The sequence below is a fragment of the Macaca mulatta genome, chromosome 11 (genome assembly GCF_049350105.2).
Source record: "Macaca mulatta isolate MMU2019108-1 chromosome 11, T2T-MMU8v2.0, whole genome shotgun sequence".
In the NCBI taxonomy this organism is placed as follows: domain Eukaryota; kingdom Metazoa; phylum Chordata; class Mammalia; order Primates; family Cercopithecidae; genus Macaca; species Macaca mulatta.
The window spans coordinates 34172803-34184864 of NC_133416.1; the positions used below are offsets into that span (position 1 = coordinate 34172803).

The following is a 12062-nucleotide window of genomic DNA, read 5'->3' on the forward strand; positions in this document are numbered from 1 at the left end:
GTAGATTCTGACTTAAGTGAATGGTGTTTTCAGGCCAGACCTAGTTTCTATTTCTGTTAGTTAGGACACTTAATAAGAATTCAGTAAAGTTAGCATGTTTTCTGTGCAGCCTTAAAAGAAAACAGTTTTGCACAGCAGTGTCATATCTAGTAAACACATTAGCATGTCCTCTTTTATTATAAAACGTTTCTTGTTGTCCCTAGGACCAAAGAAGTAAATACTGTATGGAGGGGGACTGATGTGTTTGGAGTGAAATGGGAACATACACAATAATTAAAGACTAAAGTTGTGCTTAACGGTAAGTATTATCACCTCTAAGAAACCCACCCTGATTTAACCAGGCAGTTATTCACATGTAACTATGGAGTAATTTACCTGTTACCGAATTAAAATTACTAGCTCAGTGAATCAACATTGGTTAAAAATTAAACTGTGGGACTCAATGGATTTGACAACAAAGCTTGAGAAGAAGCAATGTTGTCGGCATAGTACTGAAAAATCAGTTGTTAATCTTAGCAAAATGAGAAAGAGGTCTGTGGTAAGGTAATTGTAGTGGAAGTTACCTGGGCAGAGGTCTGCTTCTGTCTGTGCTGTGTTTCTTATGTGATTGTTTTTATTATATTTTATTACTGTTGGTGGCACATAGGGGAATGTGGCACAGAGCACCACTCTGAAGGATGCATCCTGTACAGCCAAAGTGGGCATGTCCAGGGCTTTCATCTGTAACCACAAAATGTCTTAGGAAGTCTCACCTAATGATAAAGATCATGGTCCCTGTAACCACACTGCTTTGGTTTAAATCTTAGCTGTAGCACTCAGCAGTATCTGTACAACCCTGGAAAAATAAACCTCTGCCTGTTTTCTCATCTATAAAATGGGGAAAAGTACTAATGTCATAGGATTGTTATGGTAGAGTTACAGGAGTTTCATGCATATCACAGTTAAACAGCTCTTGAAACATGGTGAGTGCCCAATAAATGTTAGCTATTGTCATGTTAGAGGAAATAGATTTTGTGGCCTGGGACATGTAATGCTGTCTTAGCAGAAATTCAGCTGGTTCATTTAAGCTCTAACTTCATGAGCTTTTTGTTGATTAAACCCATCACTGTAGATCCTCTTAGATTCTCTTTTTTGTAGGTCCTGTTTTGTTAGAAAGTATCCGTCACTACTGGTCCACATCTGGATTTACCTGCAGTGTTGTTTGAAATAAAAAATGCCTCCACTGAATTCCTAGGCAGGACAAACTTGCCCCAAAGCTTTGTTCTTCTACATTATCTCTGTGATTGTACAGGAATCTCTCTTCCCTCCTAGATTATCAGTGTCTTGGAGATAGTTGGAGCTCAAATGCTTAGGGAATTGATTTAATGTTGCTTAAAACTTACTTGTAGGCCAGGTGTGGTGGCTCATGTCTACAATGCCAGCACTTTAAGAGGCTGGAGCGGACAGATCACTTGAGGCCAGGAGTTCGAGACCAGCCCTGGACTCAAGTTGGCCAACATGGCGAAACCCTGTCTCTACTAATAATACAAAAATGAGTCAGGCGTGGTGGCACATGCCTGTAATCCTAGCTACTCGAGTGGCTGAACCTGGGAGGCAGAGGTTGCAGTGACCTGAGGTCACCCCATTGCACTGTGGGCCTGGGCAACAGAGCAAGACTCTTGTCTTTAAAAAAAAAAAAAAAAAAAAAAAGGTATTTATGAAGGTGAATTTCAAGAATCTAATCAGGCCTCCCTCCCTTCCCCATTAGAGGCACACTCTATTATGTAAAACAGACAGGGAGTGTATTCATTTTGAGATAAGTCCAGGAGAATAGTCGACTAACCCTGGCTATAGATATGCAAGTTAACATTCACTTTGGAAGGAGGTTATGAAGAAAGAATCTTGGACCTTGAGGAATTCTAAATGCTTTGTTGGGTGGCAACTATGCAACACTTATACTATTCCTAATACCTTAAGTGTACTTGTACGTGAAGAGCAAAGTTGGAGGCTGTTGAGGTAAATATCTCAAGTGAGATTGGAACTATACATTTTATGCTCCTGGTTTTCATGATCGCAAAAATTTAATGACAGTAACTTAGATTCTTTTGATGTGTCAAATTACAAGGTTTCATTTGTAAATAAAGTCTTGTGATTAAAATGACAAAGTGTATTAAAAGAAGTTGTATCGTCCAGTTAAGTTTCAAGAAACAGAAACCATAAGGAGATTATTATTTTCCAAGCCCCAGAGGAGAATTCATTAGATGACATACTTTTAAAGTTCATGGAGCAGGGCCGGGCGTGGTGGCTCACACCCGTAATCCCAGCACTTTGGGAAGCCAAGGTGGGCAGATCACCTGAGGTCAGGAGTTGGAGACCAGCCTGGCCAACATGGTGAAACCCCGTCTCTACTAAAAGTACAAAAAATTAGCTTGGTGTGATGGCACATGCCTGTAATCCCAGCTACCCGGGAGGCAGAGGTTGCAGTAAGCCAAGATCGCACCACTATACCCTAGCTCGGGTGACAGAGTGAGACTCTGTCTCAGAAAATAAAGTTCATGGGCCAGTCGTAGTGGCTCATGCCTGTAATCCCAGCACTTTGGGAGGCCAAGGCAGGTGGATCATGACGTCAGGAAATTGAGACCACCCCTGGCTAACAAGGTGAAATCCCAAAATTAGCTGGGTATGGTGGCATGTGCCTGTAGTCCCAGCTACTCAGGAGGCTGAGACAGGAGAATCACTTGAACCCAGGAGGGAGAGGTTGCAGTGAGCTGAGATCACACCACTGCACTCCAGCCTGGGCGACAGAGCGAGACTGTGTCTCAAAAAAAAAAAAAAAAAAAAAAAAAAGTTCATGGATCAGAACCTTTGGGTTTTGATAGATCCAGGATCTAAATCTGAAGGAAAGTTTTAAAGATTTGGGACACTGTATCTTTGAGCTCTGCTGTCCTCTGCCTTGGTTCTCAGGCAGACCATTTCTCCACTGGGCAGCCCTGACATCTCCAGATACATATGCAAGCAGCTTCAAGTTGTTCAGAGCATACCTTTTGTAACTATAGTTAGAGATAAAATTTATAAGCCATTGATTCACCCATTTACACACAGTGTACAGTTTCAGTGGTTTTTAGTATATTCAGATTTGTGTACCCATCACCACTATCAATTTAAGAACATTTTATTGACCCCCAAAATACCTCCATATTCAATAGTGGTAACTCCCCATTTTCTCCAATGCACCTTTCCCCAGGTAACCATTAATCTATTTCTGTAAGTTTGCGTATTCTGAACATTTCACGTAACTAAAGTCATAATATGTAGTGTGATGTGGTTTCCCCCAGCATGTTTTCAAGGCTCATTTATGTTAACACATGTATGTTACTTCATTCGTTTTTATTGCCAAATATTCCATTGTATGGATATACCACTTTTGCTTATTCTTCGTCAGTTAACAGACCTTTGACATGTTTTCACTCTTGGCTACTATGAATAGTGCAGCTATGATCATTCATATATTTATGTAGATGTGTGTTTTCAGTTCTTTTGGGTAAATATCTAGGAGTGAAATTCCTTGGTTATGATAACTGTTTAACATTTTGAGGAACTGCCAGACTGTTATCCAAAGTAGATTTACTGTTTTATTTTTATTTTTTATTTAACTTCTGTTTTACGTTTGGGGGTACGTGTGTAGGTTTATTATATAGGTAAAATTGTGTCGTGGGAGTTTGTTGTACAGATTATTTCATCACCTAGGTATTAAGCCTAGTACCCAATTGGTTGTTTTTTTTGAATCCTCCCCCTTCACCCGCCTGTAGGTCTCAGTGTGTTAGTTCCCTCTACATGTCCATGTGTTCTCATCATTTAGCTCCCACTTATGTGAAAGCATGCAATATTTGGTTTCCTGTGTTAGTTTGCTAAGGATAATGTCCTCCAGCTCCAAGCACCTACAAAGGACATGATCTCATTCTTTTTTTATGACTGAATAGTATTCCCTAGTGTATGTGTACTGTTTTCTTTATCCAGTTTACCATTGATGGGCGTTTAGGTTGATTCCGGGTCTTTGCTATTGTGAATAGACATGCACCATTTTATAAAGCAGTGTTTTAGAGTCCTCATTTGTCTACATCCATAGTTAACTTTTATAGCCATTAAAGTGAGCCTGAAGTGGTCGCTCATTGTGATTGTGATTTGCATTTCCCTGATGATTAGTGATGTTAAGCATCTTTGTATGTGCATATTGATTTCTTTGGAGAAGTATCTATTCAAAACCTTTGGCCTTAAATTTGTGTTGTCTTTGGATTGTCAAGTTGTAAGTTTTTAAGATATCCTGGATTCTTCTCATTCCTTACTAGGGACCATAAGTGAAGGTTTATCTCTGGGTTCTAGGTTCTATTCTATTGATTGATGCCTGTCCTGTGTCAGTACTATATGGTTTTATCTATTGTAGTTTTGTCGTTTTGTTTTTTTGTTTGGTTTTTTTTTTTTTTTTTTTTTTGAGACGGAGTCTCGCTCTGTCGCCCAGGCTGGAGTGCAGTGGCCGGATCTCAGCTCACTGCAAGCTCCGCCTTCTGGGTTCACGCCATTCTCCTGCCTCAGCCTCCCGAGTAGCTGGGACTACAGGCGCCCGCCACCTCGCCCGGCTAGTTTTTTTTTTTTTTTTTGTATTTTTTTTAGTAGAGACGGGGTTTCACCGTGTTAGCCAGGATGGTCTCGATCTCCTGACCTCGTGATCCGCCCGTCTCGGCCTCCCAAAGTGCTGGGATTACAGGCTTGAGCCACCGCGCCCGGCCTTTTGTTTGTTTTTAAGACGGAGTCTCACCCTGTTGCCCAGGATGGAGTGCAGTGGTGTGATCTTGGCTCACTGCAACCCCCGCCTACGATTCTTCTGCCTCAGCCTCCAAAGTAACTAGGATTACAGGCACCCGCTACCACGCCGCGCTAATTTTTGTATTTATGGTAGAGGCGAGGTTTCACCATGTTGGCCAGGCTGGTCTCGAACTCCTGACCTCAAGTGATCAGCGTGCCTCTGCTTCTCAAAGTGCTGGAATTACAGGCGTGAGCCACTGCTCCCTGCCGGCTACTCCCTTTTCAGCCCCTCCTTTTTCTGCGTGGAAGTTGCTGAGTGGCAGTCAGAAAATGAAAGTACCTCTGATTGGTCCCCTCCCACAACCAATCAGGCTAGTGGCTGGCCACTACTTCACTTACATAAAGTGAATCAATGGGAAACCTCTAGAGAGTATTTAAACCGCAGAAAATTCTGTAACTGACTGTCTTGAGCCACTTGCTGCATCTGTTCCCACCTTGTGGAGTGCACTCTACTTTAAAATAAATCTCTGCTTCGGCTGCCTTGCTTGTGTAGTTTGTTCAGTTCTTCGTTAAGATGCCAAGAACCTGGACAACTACCCTCAACTGCATGCTTTAGAGGAACTCTTCTGTTCCACTGAAGGCCTTTTGTCTATCTCCAGTGGCCGAAAATTGGCTTACTCCTATTATAAGAAGCAATACTTCCTAGCCAACATGGTGAAACACCATCTCTACTAAAAATACAAAAATTAGCTGGGTGTGGTGGCGCTATCTGTAATCTCAGCTACTGGGGAGGTCGAGGCAGGAGAATCGCTTAAAGCCAGGAGCTGGAGGTTGCAATGAGCCAAGATCACGCCACTGCACTCTAGCCTGGTGACAGAACGATACTTTGTCTCAAAAAATAAATAAATAAATAAAAAAAGGAAGCGATACTTATACTTCGAATACAGTTTTTACCTCAACACAGTATTGTCTTAATATGGTTTGTACCCGCCTGCCACACACTGATGTGTCATGTGTACTTGGGGGTACTTGTCAGCGCTTTTCAGATATTTAAGATCACCAGACCTCTAGTACACTGTGTGTCCAATCTTTTGGCTTCCCTAGGCCACTTCGGAAGAGGAATTGTCTGGAGCCGCACATAAAATACACTAACAATAGATGATGAGCTTTAAAAAAAAAATTGCAAAAAAAATTCTCTATGTTTTAAGAATGTTTATAAATCTGTGTTGGGCCTCATTCAAAGCCATCTTGGGCTGCATGCTGCCCATGGGCTGCAGAGTGGACAAGCTTGATCTAGTAGATGTTTCCTTGAGGTGGGTATCCAGAGGGCTCCAAAATGAATTACTTGGCAGAATTCTGGTAGGGTAAGTGGCTTCCACTTCATGTATTCTCTATTGTCTTTAATTCCCATTTTAGGGGATAATACAATATAAAACATGGTCTAAAATTTGTCTGTGGCATCTCTGCTCTGAAGGCACAACAGACTAGTGTCAGTATGCTAGCCTGAATGATGATAGTCTGTTGCATTGGTCTGAACTTCCTGCTGGCCAGTCAAGATAGATGTGATTGCGAGCACTTCTTGCTGTACCTGTGTTAATGAGTCAGAAAAAGTAGAGCAATTTATTTCTTCCTTTTTAAGGGAGAAAGCCCTGTCACTCTCACTGGTGAAGCTTTGTAGTTGGGATATATTTAGTTGTCTCTGCATGGGGAACCTTGCGGTATATCCTCCACAATAGGTGTGATCATCCTGCTGGGAATCACCATTGCAGGCACTTTTTAATCCATTGTTGCTTAAGACAAAGTACAATGGATTAGGGTATCCGATCAGATGGCCTGTGGTGCTGAATAGAGTTTATAGCTGGATACATGAAAGATGGGAAGGCAGAGTTGTAGGTGAACAGCTTCACCATGGTGCCCTGATGACTTGCTCTTCTCATAGACCATGGAGGCAAAGCTTAGGCTTAATCACAGGCTGACCCATATTCTGGCCGGACACCCTGCAGGTCCTCCAAGAACAAAGTGAGAGAAAAGCAGCCCTGTGAGAAACAGTCACAAAGCTGTTTCTCATCTGCCTCCTTGGTTTCAATTGAGCATAGGACTTTACCACCTTGGGAGGTATAGTTGCTGGCTATAAAATGGCCACAGTTTGGTGTTCTCATCTGACTTGGTGTCATCCTGTGGGGCTGAGGATACTGATCTTGATTTTGCTGTTGGACTTAGGAATACATGAATCCATTTGGCCTTTTGCTGACTGCACTTACAGAAGCGTAGAGAACTGTTCTGCCCCTTCTAACCACTGTGCTGTAGAGGGACGATTGCAAGTCTTTGTTAATTTGTTGTAACATTTAAATGAGATAAAGTATATAAAGCATTCCGCATAGTTCTTTACATACAGATGTTCAAAAGTTAGTTGTTTATAATAGTACAGATGTACCTCAGCTTATGATGGAGTTACATCTCAATAACCCATATTAAGTAGAAAATAAAGTCAAAAATGGCGTTTTATAGACACGATGGGATGGGAAAACACAACATCCAAAAAAACTTAGCTAGCACAGTACACCATTGATCGTTTTTGTTTTGTTTTGTTTTAACGCACTGTGGGAGGGGCAGCCCCCGCCCCCCGCCCCACCGAAACACCAGCCTGCCTCTGCAGGAGGGATTTTTTTTTGGTATTGATTGTTAATGCTCGTGATCACGTGACTGGCTGCTGTGGCTTGCTGCCACCACTCAGCGTGGAAGAATATCATACTGCCTATCACAGGCCTGGGAAAAGATAGAAATTCAAAGTACAATTTCTGCTGAATGCCTGTATCACTTTTGCATCATTGTAAAGTCAAAATTATTAAGTCATACCATTGCATTGTGGTCCAGGACCATCTGGGCTTAGAAAAATGGATTCTCAAAAGCCTATTTAGGGACTGATAGGCTAATTTTTTCTGTGACTAAGGATACAGAAAGCCAGAGCTAGTACAGGTTGAATAAATTGTGTTACATTTGGAATTCCTGAAAAGTGGCTTTTTACACTGAATTGTTAGTAGTGGTGGTTTTGTTAACTTTCTAGAGGTATCTCTAATTTTTCTAATGCTTATATTGCAAATCAGGTTTTCAATGGAAAATAGACTTTTCTCAATTTAACCATGTCAGTGGATACTCTTCAAATTAACTTTGCTTTGTGGAACATAAGAGATGGAACTTACAAAGCCATAAGGGAAATTTTCAATTTAAAATACCAGAGCAAATTTACATATTTTAGGTATGAGAATAGTATTTCAGTGTATATTATATATTTCTTAAGTCCTATGTGTTTTAGGTACTGAAATGCTTACAGATGAAATCATGCTGTGTCTGTGGTTGGCATAGATAGAAAAGGAAACAGAAGGGGTCAGGACTTTTTCCCATTTAGAAGTTTACATTAGGACTTCTCTTTAATGTGGTGTTGAGATAATGTTTGTTTATTCAGAAAACACTGAAACCTGCTAGACATTATCTAGATGGCGTGTGTCTTTTGGGTTGGCCTGAAAGACTTTTTTATGCCTGTTGTATTGGCTGTTAATAGTACTTTGATTTACTCTAATAATGTTGCTCTTACCTTTAATAAATTGTCAACCCACTTTTCCTTTTTTGAGACAGATCTTGCTGTGTCATCCAGGCTGGAGTACAATGACACTACCATAGCCCACTGCACTCTCAACTTCCCATGCTCAAGTGATCCTTCCACCTCAGCCTCCCACGTAGCTGGGACTATAGGCATGCACCGCCACACCTAGCTAATGTTTCGATTTTTGTTTTTATTTTTTTGTAGAGACTGGGTCTTACTGTGTTGCCCATGCTGGTTTTGAACTGCTGGACTCTGCCTCAGCCTCTCAGCATGCTGAGATTATAGGTGTGAGCCACCACACCTGGCCAGTGGTAACCCCTATATATAAAACAATTCTTAGGCTGAGGTGGGTGGATCGCTTGAGTTCAGGAGTTCAAGACCAGCCTAGGCAACATGGCGAAACCTCATCTCTACAAAACAAAAAAAAATTAGCCGCACGGTGGCATTCACCTGTAGTCCCAGCTACTTGGGAGGCTGTGGTGAGAGAGTTGTTTGAGCCAAGGAGTCGGAGTTGCAGTGAGCTGAGATCATGCCACTACACTCTAGCCTGGGTGACATAGTGAGACCCTGTCTCAAAAAAAAAAAAAAAAAAAATTCTTGCTGTGACTCAGTTTATACTTCCATATTCTATTTTCTGCTATTTTATCTGACCTACAGCAGACCTGGCCACCATGCCATATGCACAGTGTTAGGTTCATTTTCTGGTTTGGTTGGTTTTCTTTTGTTTTTGAGACATTTCTTGCTCTGTCGCACAGTCTGGAGTGCAGTGGCATGATTCCCGCTCACCACAGCCTCAACCTCCTGGGTTCACCCAATGCCTCAGCCCACCAAGTAGCTGAGAATACAGGCCTGCACTACCACAATGTTGTCCAGGCTAGTCTCGAACTTGAGCTCAAGTGATCTGCCCGCCTTGGCCTCCCAAAGTTTTGGGATTACAGGCGTGAGCCACTGTGCCCAGCCTGGGTCTATTTTCTTATAGTTCTTTCTATTCATGTGTATGTGTGCTTGTGCATGTATGTTTAACATGGATAGTATATGGTTATTCCTTATAGGTATTATTTTAGATTACTTTTTGCTTTGTAATTTTCTGTAGTAAGCCCAGTTTACAAATAAAGGAAGCTGTTGGGTTAACAGCTTTTCAGTTATTTGCATTGTGTGGATATAGAGTATTTTTAAATTTTCACAGATATTGTTAATCTTAGTGAGATCTTTGATATGAAAATCCATATCCATAATTATATTTATGCTTTCTTGCAGCTGTTTACTTCTAATTATTTCCTGATTCACAAATTAATTTTTGCAATTCACAACTTCCAAGAATACTTGTACTGTTGGATTCAATCCGCAGTAATCTGCAGAAGAAGAGAAGCAGAATTATACCTAGAAGTCAACTAATGGACAGTTAGTCACCCACCTACATGTTGAGGTATTCTGGGCCTTTTTCTTTCACCCTCACTGGAAGGGAATGTGGGTGGGAATTTAAGACATCTACTTCCTTGTTGATTTTCCGCCTATTTGTTCTATTCATTATTGAAAGTAGGGAATTGAAGTCTTCCACTCTTATTGGTGAATTGTGGTTTTTGCTTTTTGTATTTTGATGCTCTCTTAGGTATTAATAACCTACAGATCACATTTGACAGTTTTAAGTAAACAGGCTTCCAGATTAACCTGCTTTGGGGAGGTCTTGTGATACAAGGTGGTGACATCCTGTCCTTGAGTAAAGAATCTTACGCATTCCTCAAATTGATATACTGATCAATACATAACCTAACGCTCAAAAGGGTGCTGCTTTTATTTGTAAATCATCAGGTTTTATTGATGCAAGTTTTCTTGCACATAGACATTTTAGCCTATATGTTGCAATCAGTAGCCAATGATTATAACCTCAGTATTGTATCCTCCAACGAAAAACAACAATTTGAGTATTAGGAGTCCCCCTCCCTTCTCCTAAAGTTTCCCATAAAAGCCTTCCAACTTGTAGCGGACTCCAGAACACTTCAAACTCTGTTGGTATGTCTTCTCAGATTGATCCTCACATCTGCTCTCCAGTAAACTTTTATCAGATTATTTCTACCTCAACAACCTTTGTTTTAGACAACAGTGCACATATGTTTGTAATTGTTATCTTGGTGGGTTGATCCTTTTATCATTATAGAATGCATCTTTTTATCAACATTTTTTGTTTTAGTCTGTTTTGTCTGACACTAGTATAGGCTTTCCAACTTTCTTTTGTTGTTGCCCAGGCTAGAGTGCAGTGGCACAATCTCAGCTCATTGCAGCCTCTGCCTCCCAGGTTCAAGTGATTCTCCTGCCTCAACCTCCCAAGTAGCAGGGATTACAGGCATGTACCACTATGCCCGGCTAATTTTTTGTATATGGTGGAGACGGGGTTTCACCAGGTTGGTCAGGCTGATCTCGAATTCCTGACCTCAGGTGATCCACCCACCTCGGCCTCCCAAAGTTCTGGGGTTATAGGTGTGAGCCACCGCACTTGGCCTGCATTCCAGCTTTCTTGGAGCTATTTGTGTGATATTTTTTCATTGTTTTACTTTCAGTCTGTGTTTTTGGATCTAAAGTGTATCTCCTGGAGACAATAGCGTATAGTTGGATAGTTTTTAAAATCCAGACTGACATTCTCTGTCTTTTGGATTGTGATATTATGAAATATATCTCTGGTCTTTATCCCTGTTTTCAGGCATACAAGTCCTAAAATTCGTGCAATCTCCAAAGTGATAAATGTTTGTTTGGGTTTTTTTGTATGCTAATAAGTTGACTTATGGCTGGCATCCCCTAGTTTCAGAATGGAGGGCTGGTCACCTGAAAGACCAAGGCCCGATTAAAGGGTTGGGACTTTTCAGCCCTACTCCTAATTCCTGGTACCAATTGTCTATCTTAGTCCATTTTCTGTTACTTATAGCAGAGTAACTGAAACAGGGGCCTTTATGAAGAAAAGGAATTTATTTCTTACACCTGTGAACTCTAGGGTTGAAAAGGGTACACCTGGTTGAGGGGGAGGGGGTGAGGTTAAGTTGATCACCAATAGCCAATGGTTTAATTAATCAAACCTGTGCAATGAAGCCTCCATAAGACTGGAAAGGATAGAGTTTGGAAGGCTTTTCAGATTGCTGAGCAAGTGGAGGTTCCTAGAGGGGGGCGCACCCAGAGAGGGCATGGAAATTATGTGCCCCTTCTCATGTGACCTTGCCTTCTACATCTCTTGATCTATATCCTTGGTAATGCACTTTATAAATAAACTGATAAGGTGTTCCCCGGGTTCTGTGAGCTGCTCTAACACATTAGTCAAACCAAAGGAGCGGATCATGGGAACCCCAGTTTACAGTTGGTTGGTCAGAAGCACAGGTAAAATAACCTGGGGCTTGGTGTTGGCATCAGAAGTGGGGACAGTCTTGGCACGGTGGCTCACGCCTGTAATCCCAGCACTTTGGGAGGCCGAGGTGGGTGGATCATGAGATCAGGAGATCGAGACCATCCTGGCTAACACAGTGAAACCCTGTCTCTACTAAATATACAAAAAATTAGCCAGGCATGGTGGTGGGCGCCTGTGGTCCCAGCTGCTCGGGAGGCTGAGGCAGGAGAATGGCGTGAACCTGGGAGGCAGAGCTTGCAGTGAGCAGAGATCGCATCACTGCACTCTAGCCTGGGCGACAGAGTGAGGCTCATT

At 41.7% G+C, this 12062-nt stretch overlaps 1 protein-coding gene across 13 annotated transcripts in view; it reads left to right on the top strand.

Annotated features, from left to right (window-relative positions):
- The window catches only part of RESF1 (retroelement silencing factor 1), a 34149-nt gene that overhangs the window by 1154 nt on the left and 20933 nt on the right, over positions 1–12062 (top strand). For 9 of the 13 annotated variants that reach the window (XR_013400956.1, XR_003720576.2, XR_013400957.1 and 6 more), the window contains exons 2-3: positions 204–298; positions 9638–9806. The exons of 1 other annotated variant lie outside the window; for it this stretch is intronic. The gene's annotated coding sequence lies outside the window, so the exon portion shown is untranslated. The remainder of the gene's footprint in view (positions 1–203; positions 299–9637; positions 9807–12062) is intronic. 3 more of the 13 variants (XM_077953831.1, XM_015151404.3, XM_077953834.1) reach the window with 1 other exon arrangement.